We start from the raw sequence: 9,642 nt of genomic DNA, 5'->3' as shown, positions 1-9,642 counted from the left end.
AAATGAAGAAAACACATCTCTGTAAAAAGTGACATGTCTGGTCCCTGAACGCCTCGTCCTCGGTTCTTTGTCAGTTGTTGGTCCCTCCTAAAGGGCAAGTGGGATCACAATTTAAATGTCAGTGTCTGGAAAACAATGCCTGCTGAGTGTTACGGGCTCACCGCCTCCACGGCCGCGCCGCACCAGCTCAGCGATGGCAGATGTGGACGGGCCGCCCTCGGCTGCTTCGACCCCCCCCACCCCCCACCCCCTGAACCAGAGGGTCCCCGGTGGTCAAGAGAAACGTGCCATGTGAGAGATGTCTTAATTACACAGGAATGTCAGGTTAAGCTTTGCCTTCGCGTGGCCGTGCCCCCCACCTCCTCCCCCCCGTCTCCCCCACTCCTCCCCCCGCGTGCACTCACACTACCCTCTGCTCTGCCTTTCATCCCTCCCATTCCGGCGAGTTCAAGGCTGTCATTAGCAATAATGGCGCGCTGATTCCTCAGAGATCCGCGAGCTGAGGACGGCCTGAACAGGGTCTGGACCCGCGGAGCCGGTGCTCCTCCTTTACGCCCGCGTGTTTCCTTAACCTTCGGTTTATTCATTCGTTTGAAAGCATCATCCAACAAAGCGCAGTGTTGCATTGGTGTAAAACTTGAACGTCCGGTTTCAGGGCAAACACACGGGGGCTGTGTTCTTTAAACCCGCCGTGTTTCCTTAACCTTTGGCAGGCCCGAGGTTTTGGGCCTGGAAAACAACTCGTCCCCCCCCCCCCGTTCATTCTTTGACGCCAGTCATGGAAACAAGCGTCACAATTGAAGTGAGAGCCCACCCAACCGAGAATATCGCCGATGCAAGCGGGGTCGAGCCCCAAGGAACGCTGGTTTCATTCCCTTTCATCAGTCACGATGCAGCAGCACGGGCTAGTTGGCTAATTGAATAAATCCATGGAGCAATAGCACGCTAACGTTCATCAAACGATTAGACGATAAAGACTAGAATGGTGTGCTTATGCATTCATTCAAGTGACATTTGTTTTCACCAAATATCAAACCGTGGAAGTGCATCAAACCAACACTTAAAACTAGCAGATTCTACAAAGGGCAATTCAAAAACTAACATATCCTTGTTTACTGAATTATGTCTTTGCGGTGCTACATTTCTTTAATTTAGGCTGCAGCAAAAATAAGATCTTTTGCTGTCTCATCCAAATCATTGTCATAATCACGTTTCTCTTGTGCATTATACAACGTTTCTCTTCCATCGATGAGAAAATTACTCTTCTCTCTTGATTTATTCCCTCAGTAAATACTGTGAACGTGAGTTTACGGCCTTCAATTCTTCTTCAAGACGGCACGATGATCATTTAGTAAATTATGGGTATGAGGGTCAAATGGAGGCTGAAGCGGGGTCTTCTTTAGGGCGGGGCTACTGTGACGGGCGGGGTCCGCCGACCCATGTCCGCCGTCTCTTCGTCGCTCCTCAGCGTTCCAGATTTGATCATCCATGTTCGTTGGCTACAACGGAACCGACGTGGCAACAGCCGTCATCCAACATGGCAACGGCGAAGCTGTCGAGCTGGAGGTTCGAAAGCAGAAGTCCACAAACCACGTGGTGACGAGACGACGAAAAGTACTATTCGAATAGACAGCCTGTGGACTCAGAAGCCAAATCCAACCCCAATGGAGGGACAATGGAACGCCAGCTAAGCCAGTGATTCTAACTTAGAACAGCGGCAGGAACTGCAATGTCATCGCTTGACTCCTGTGGGATTCGTCAAGATTGTTTTATCATATCTATTACATTGTATTAAACATATGAGGTGGATGGAGGGGCAGCTAAACCGAGGTACATTTAATCAACATTAAGTTTTGTATAACAAAGAAGTACAAAAGGAACATTCATACCGTTCCCCGGTTTTCTTCCTCTTCGCATGTGTTGTGAAATACATATTTTTATAGCTGCAGCACATTAACATCTTTCCACAGAACACTGCTAATGACTTTCATTTTGTTCATTTCCTGTTCTTATTAGCAGACTTCTTGCATATGTTTTCATTTTTACATTATTTGTGTTGTGCGACGCAGCTCCAAGTACTGGACGCATGTACCGCACGCCGTAAATAAATGGGACCATCTCAGGTTTTTTTTTGTTTTTGAGCAAGCGCCTGTCAAAAAAGATGATGCGCGCTTTGTGCCGGAGGTCTGTAAACAGAGGATCCGACCGACAGATGCAAAACATTTAGCTGTGCAACACACAAACGGAAACATCTGTTTGCATAGTTGAGCAGAAAACTCAGGTGTTTAGAGGATCTTTGTATACGAGCGCCAGCTCGAGCGGAATACTCTAGATTGGTAACAGAAAATCTGTCGGCGTAGCAGAAGATTTAGTTCACATCCGTCTCCGACTGTTCAGACATTTTGTGTTTCTAATACTTAGTTGCTCGCTTTAGTTGTGATATTGCCATTTGATTGTAATCTCCAGCTTGTTGATTTGCTTAATTCAGTTTAATTCATGTACTTTTAAATGCCATGTCATCTATTCATGTACATGTCTCAAATGGGGCATCAAAAGTAAATTCAAGGGATTTCTATCAAACTGATTTCACGTCATGTATTACCCCTCCCCTGCTGTTGTTAATGTTAATGTGTTATTATCAATTTTTTATGCTAAATATCACTGCTGTCACAGTGCTGCTGATTTCATTGTGTATGACGTGGAAACAAATCACACTCGGCTGGCACTGGGAGTCTCCCAAGTACAATTACTCTGTTTACATGCGCTAGTAGGGGAGGAAAATTGCTTTTGAAAGCACTACTTAAGGTCATGCCATTGTTGCTGCGCGTAAGCCCGATGTTTACCCAAGTATTTTAAGGCAACTGAAAGCCGCGCCACGCATCAACAAGTGTCTTAAACGGCTGCACAAAGGGCCTGTTTTCAGTCCAGCTGAGGCAAAAAAAAACGCTCACCTAATCCCTCGGCAGAGGCTCCTGTCCCGCCGCCGACAACCAAGCGAGGCCCCTTTTAACGAGGTGCCGAAGCCTTTTGAGCGCGGAGCAAACAAACAAACAATCACCCGCCGCATTTCCTCCACTAGGTTCCCCAAACAACTGCACGCACGACCCATCTGCCCCGGCGCGGCGCGGTCATCTGTGTGTGATTATTGGTTGTGCGGGAAAATTCCGATGACGTGCCGCGCTGGCGAGGCAGCGCTGCCCCTCTCTGAAACGAGCGGCGGCTCATTTTCAAGCCTCTGCCTTTTCTCCGCGGCCAGATTGCCCAGAGAGATTGGCTTTCTCCGGGGCTGTGTAACAGATACCACCTAAATCATTAGGGCTCACTCATTGCCATGTGCCACTCTGCGGCTCGGGTTCCTGTGACCCCCCCCCTCCCCCCCGAGGTCAAGCGGCTGAGAGCTCCCTGACCTCCAGCACTTCCTCCGAATATTAACAGGGTAGTTATGTAGTCAAAAGCCCTGATATAGAACATTGGTTCATTTAGATAATTGCCAATCAGGCGGAGCGGCGAGGAGTGCAGTGATCTCCACAGGATGGCTGGGCCTTTATGTGGCTCGCTGAGGGCATAATGACAGCAAACAGAGGAAGCGTAGGCCTCTCCGGCTGAAATGATGTGGTCACATGCCTGTTGGCTGTAATGCTTTCTTTTAACCCAGCTAAGTTGGGCTCCTGATGGGGGGGGGGGGGGGCAAATCCAACCAGGCTCTATTATGAAGATGAATGCTGTGCAGTTAGCCTGCACACATGATGGAGTTTAAAGGGGCCACCGTGGTGAAAAAGACATTTACCATGAAATCTCTGCATGCGATACAATCCCCCAAAAAATGTAAAACGATTTTTGAAAGAGTGTTTGTGTGAATGATTAGATAGTGACAACGTGGGTCTGCGGGGGCTTTATCAGCGCTGTCCCGTGTGACCCAACCTGGAACACACGCGCCGAAAAATCCCTCACGGGAAGTTGCAGCTAGCCGGTGCCGAGGCCTCTCGGACGTGCACGCCGCGTTTAAAAGAAATTGGCGCTTTTGAAATGGCAAAAAAAAAAAAAAAAAAACGCAATCAGCGCAGCGTCTTTTAATAGTTTGATTGTGGCCATTAGAGGGGAAATCATGTGAAGCCATCCTCTCCCCTTGGACTGCCAGCTGTTCACACACTGCCACGCTATCGGGCCTCTAATCAGCGAAACGCCGCCGTGTGTTTGTGGAGCTGAAATGGAGCGCGGCGGCCGCTCGCGGAGATGGAAGCGGAGGATGGAGAAGTTGTTGGTAGAAGTTATTTTCTTTTGACTCACAAGTCAGTTGAGAGAAACTACTTGTTGTAGCTCGCGAGGGACGACCGTCACCTCACACGTTGTCCGTAGACAAAGTGGTCGTGTGTTCATGTCCTATGTGACGATTGGTCCACCAGACTGAAACTGCTAGTTCGGAAGAGTGAAACCAAAGCTGAAGCGCCTTAAACATTCTCTCTGGGCGACTCTTCAGATACCATAGAAGTCTATGGGAAAATGACTACTTCTCAGCTGATTTATTCCCTCTGTAAACATTGTAAACATGATTTTATTTAGGAAGTATTGGTCCATTTAGAGTGAAATGTAGCATAAAAGAGGCTATGCTCTAAGGTGGGGCTCCCTTGTATTTGTATAAGGAGCATCTCCCACTTTGTGGTCATGCAACAAGATGCCAATGGTCAAAATGCGGACTCAGGGCTCAAAAACCCAGTGGGTGATATCACAACAACGGCCTCCGCTGTAGGCCTGGCTTGGTTTTACGGTCTTACTTGGAAAAGAAATGATGGAAATACGGACTCAATGAGCTGTCACGATATTTCTACAGCATAGGACGACAGGTTCCAAAAGCGTTACTAGACTCTTTCCATATTGACGCTGTTGGTCGCTGCCGAGCAGTTAACACCTGTGTGTGTGTGAAATGTTCCACTGATTCGGGTTCATGCACTCCGCACACATTAGCAATCCAGCTGAAGCAGAAAACAAAGGGAAGCAGTCATCCTGCAGATAACGTGGGATTACGAGCCTCCCTCGTTGCCGCTGGACGCTGGCGCACGCCGCCCGAGGGATCGCCATTCTAAGCTCGAATGCATGACAATTACAGCCACATTCCCCCCAACCTCAGTGAGTAAATAAACACCCAGAAACGAGTGGATAATCATCGCGGCCACTTTTGTCTCATTGCGGAATTGAGAGGACCCACGGAGGCGGCCCTCCGCTATAAATAGTCGGCGGCAATCAAAGTATATAAATGAACTGTCAGAGCACAAGTATTCACAAGCACGACAAAATGTTAAGTAATTATGAGTGAATTTGTTGCATTTCTGGCTAAGTGGTAGCAGATAGGCCTTTGACAGGGAGGCAGTGGTGTGCGGTGGGCTGATTTAGAATGTTATGGCTGCCATGCTCTGTGTAAACCCTCAACCCCAGCAACAAAAAGAAGAAGCCCATTCACATCCCACACTGACCACATCTTAACGGCGATAAAGACATCTGCAGGGCCATTACCCACAATTAGCTGCACATCAAGGAGCGGTGACCCCCCCCTCAAGAAATGTGTTTGTCTCTCCATGACCTACGTTTTTTGGGGGGGGCGTTTTCCCCTTTGTTTTTCTTTGCCCACGTATCCGCTGAGTTTCTTTAAAGTTGTTTACGGAGACCAATCATGACCTGACTGGACAAAAAAAAAAAATCCAATGTGTAATGGAAAATTGACAAGCATAACATTATCCCGCTCTCATTTGAGAGGTCTGAAGAAAATGTAGCGTTCGGGTGACTCGAGATGCTCCCCGCATTACCATATTTGTGCACCATATGACATGATTTATAGACAATCATGTGATGATTTACATCTTGTTTTTGGCCTCATTCATGTGGCTTACTGAGCAGGGTTTGCAAAGTCTGCCTCGCTGATTACAGAGAGAGTTTTGCTGCTAAAACAATGTGCTGCAGTCAGAACATGCACTGAGAAACTCAGTCATCAGGCATCAAGGGCTATTTTTACACCGTAACTCTACGCCGCAACGGTGCGCCAATACGTTGTTACGCTACACCGTTACGCTGCGTTGTTACGCTACGTTGTTACGCTACGTTGTTACGCTACGTTGTTACGCTACGTTGTTTAAACTTTGCTGTATAAGCTACGTTGTAATTACATTGTAACTGCGTTGTAACTAGATGTAACTAGATGTAACCAGATGTAACTAGATATAACTACGTTGTAACTATATGTAACTACGTTGTAACTATATGTAACTACGTTGTAACTAGATGTAACTACGTTGTAACCAGATGTAACTAGATATAACTACGTTGTAACTAGATGTAACTAGATGTAACTACGTTGTAACTACGTTGAAGCTACATTGTAACTACGTCGTAACTACGTTATAACTACGTTGTAACCAGATGTAACTAGATATAACTACGTTGTAACTAGATGTAACTACATTTTAACTACGTTGTAACTACGTTGTAACTAGATGTAACTACGTTGTAACTAGATATAACTACGTTGTAACTAGATGTAACTACATTGTAACTACGTTGTAACTAGATGTAACTACGTTGTAACTACGATGTAACTACGTTGTAACTAGATGTAACTACGTTGTAACTACGATGTAACTACGTTGTAACTACGATGTAACTACGTTGTAACTACGTTGAAGCTACGTTGAAGCTACATCGTTACACTACGTTGTTTGTTTTGTCGCCATAACTTAACCAACCAAACACATTTTTGGTTCAGAAACATCACCATTCTTTGTGGTTTGAAGAAACAAACAATGCCAACATTTTTCTTTGACTGGCTTAGTTTGAATAGAGAGTGTAGAGGTGGGACTTTTCAGAGCCATGTGGCGGCGACCTCCTCCTCCACACAAGGTCCTTTTAGAGCTGCTCAATGCGACAATAAGCAAATGACAGATAAGGAATGATTTTCTAAAAGTGAAACCTCAAAAATAAACAAACCATTACTCCGTGCCACTGGAGAGCCGGGTTCGCGCTTCTAATTCAGGTGAATTGCAGACAAATTTCCCCCGGCTGGCACACTTACAGCTGTAATAATACAGGGCGGGCGGCGGAGAAGTCCGGGGCTGCAGCCCGGCCTGCACAGCGTCCACACATGGCCAGAGTCTGGCAGCAACACCTCCCGCGGCAGACCCGACTACACAGTGCAAACGGCGCACATATTATAAACATGTGTTTTACAAAATGTAATTAAGGTGCTTTTTTGCATTACAGCTAACCTTGTGTCAATCTTAAAAACGTGTGTAAATAACATATCTGAACTGCATGCGTGTGTGAGTGTATGTTTTTCCCCCAGTGCTAAACACTCAGATTAGAACGACAAAGTGGGGTGAATTTGTCCGTGTTTTCCCTAAAAGGAGCAGCGTGTTTATTTTCTGTTTCTTCGGTTTCAAAGCTTGGGCACCAAACTGCATAGGAAACACAAAGGATTACAATTAAAGAGCTTTGATTGAATGCTGTTTTCCAGCCTGTGGCACAAACATTTTGAGTCTTTTGTCCTTTTATAGGGATTTTAATGACCTATTGGGATCACTCGGTCTTAAATGATGTGTTACAGGAAATAAACTTCAGAGACAAATGCCCCACCGTTGCCCTGAGTCGCATAATGTACAACACAATTAATGGTTTGGATGTTTACAACGGTTAGTATTTGAAGCTTTGAACCCTTAAAAAAGAAAAAGGGGGGAACGCAGCATCCAGCAGCTCTCACTGACTGTGATTAAATTAAGCTGAATGTGAACAGCGAAGTGGGAGTTCTGCAAAGAGGCCGGAAAGCATCCGGGACATGTTCGCTTTGAATTCCGCGCCAGTGAGGCCACACGCTCTCGTTCTCGGTTGGGGGTCCGAGGAGACCTCGCTGAGCCGCGGGTCCCCGGGCCGAGTGGTCCAGCAGGCAGTGCAATGACGCGCCGCCCTCAATCGCAGCCACCTTGAAAACATCTGGCAGGTCTGAGCTCACCACAGGTCCCCCTTTCCCCCCCTGTCTTTACCGCAGAGGTGAGCGCTCTCTCACACACACACACACACACACACACACACACACACACACAAGGGGATGAATGACCACTCCGAGGCCTGGGCCCGGTGGTGTAAGGAAACCCTCTGCTGGGACTATGGAAGCGCATTAGAGCGAGCGGCTGTATGGAGGCCACATTGCGGCAGTATAACATAAATATCTCAGACGACCCGGGAAGGGGGAGGCTTCATTTACTTATCTCATAAATATTCAACCACCCAGCCATTAGTGTTGTATTCAGGTGTTAATCATCAAACATCAATGTGAGGCACCTAAGGACCTGCCTTCGTCCAGGTGGGGGGTGAGGGGGGCTGACGGAGCGGATGAAGCGTCGCAGATTCACTGTCAGTCACTCGGGACTGATCATTTATTGACGTCTGTGCACTTTCAGGTTAGTTTTTGTCTGCGTTTGTTCGTGTGTGCAGGCGTGTGCGTGCAGGCGTGTGCGTGCGTGAGCTGTCCGACAGGTGTGCTGCACCTCTCCCTCATGCATTTAACACACGCAATCAGAGACCGTTTGTAAACAGTCTGTCCTTCCTCAAAAGGGCCTCGGAGATTTGCTCATGGAAGTCAAATTGCTGCAAAACAACCTGATTTGGCACCAGGCTTCAACTTGTATGCTTGAGTGAGTGTAATTGCCAGTGGTGGTGGTGGTGGTGGGGGGGGGGGCAGTGGGGGGTCCGCTTTAGGTTTGCTATCTCTGGGCATTCCTTCCTCTAATAACAACTGCGAGTGAAATGAAAACCCGCTCTGTGTTTGCTCCGAGAGGTGATTAGTCGGGGGAAGTTAGGATTTCAAATGCTCCTAATTGGGCCGCTCTATTTACGTTCGCCCGACATTTATCAGCGAATTTGCAATTTCATTTTAAATGGATTAACCCCACGCATTCTTTTTCCGAGCAATTGCGCTCAAGTGGAGCGTGCACGGCGGCCGATTGGCCCGGACAATTGGTTTCATTATTGGAAATAGTTTGCCGTTTGCACAACAAGCAGCGGGTGTAATCTGCCTCCTCGCGTCCTCGGAGGAGACAATTAGGACGTTACCGTCGGCCCGCTGCCAAGCACGATGCATTAGAGGAGCCCGAGGCCTGAGCTTCATGTTGGCACAACTGGTGCAGTGGTTTAATGTGTGTGTGTGTGTGTGTGTGTGTGTGTGTGTGTGTTAGCAGACGTGACCCAGGGCTTCATGTCGGGGGGTGTCAGGCGGAACGAGCCGTAGCTGTCAACGGCGATGCTTTATGGCGGCGTTTCCTCCGGCGCCCTGACGTGTGCTGTCACCTCGTTGTGGGAGACACTTCCATCCGCCCGCTAACAGTAAACACGCTCGCACAGGGAGAACACCCACACACACACACACACACACACACACACACCCACACACACACACGCACGCAGACAGCCATGTTGTCCGCCAAGAAAACAATCAGGATGTACAGGATTAGGAATATTTCAGTCGTTGAAAGCTCTTCACTGGAATAATTTCAGGAATTGGCTCAGAAGTCAGGGCGGTTTTTCTTCACGTATCATTTTAAAAGTTGTGTTGTTTTTGCTGAAATGTTGAGTGCATTTGGCTTTTGCAGATGCGGTGATACCAGA

This window comes from Gasterosteus aculeatus, chromosome 17 (genome assembly GCF_964276395.1).
Source record: "Gasterosteus aculeatus chromosome 17, fGasAcu3.hap1.1, whole genome shotgun sequence".
NCBI classification, from domain to species: domain Eukaryota; kingdom Metazoa; phylum Chordata; class Actinopteri; order Perciformes; family Gasterosteidae; genus Gasterosteus; species Gasterosteus aculeatus.
The sequence above is the reverse complement of the archived record's forward strand: the minus strand, read 5'-3'. Positions refer to the sequence as shown.